A 242-nucleotide genomic window follows, 5' to 3' on the forward strand; every position below is an offset into this window, starting at 1 on the left:
GCAGGTCTGCGAAGTCCTGAACCCCGCAGGGTGCTTGCCGTGCTTGCACAGCAGCGTTGCTGCTTTTCCTTCTTCAGCTGCAGAGGCAATAAATATTTTCCTAATTAATTTTTTTGCCATGGTCTTTTGATGGTTTGTCAGAATTAAATTGCCTTTTTGTGATTGATAAAGCAGAGATTTTTTGGGTTTTATCTTTCCCCCCCCCCGCCCTGTATATCCAGCTTCCAGAAGATTTTCTTCCT

This window comes from Egretta garzetta, unplaced genomic scaffold, assembly GCF_000687185.1.
Source record: "Egretta garzetta isolate BGI_Z169 unplaced genomic scaffold, ASM68718v1 scaffold86, whole genome shotgun sequence".
In the NCBI taxonomy this organism is placed as follows: domain Eukaryota; kingdom Metazoa; phylum Chordata; class Aves; order Pelecaniformes; family Ardeidae; genus Egretta; species Egretta garzetta.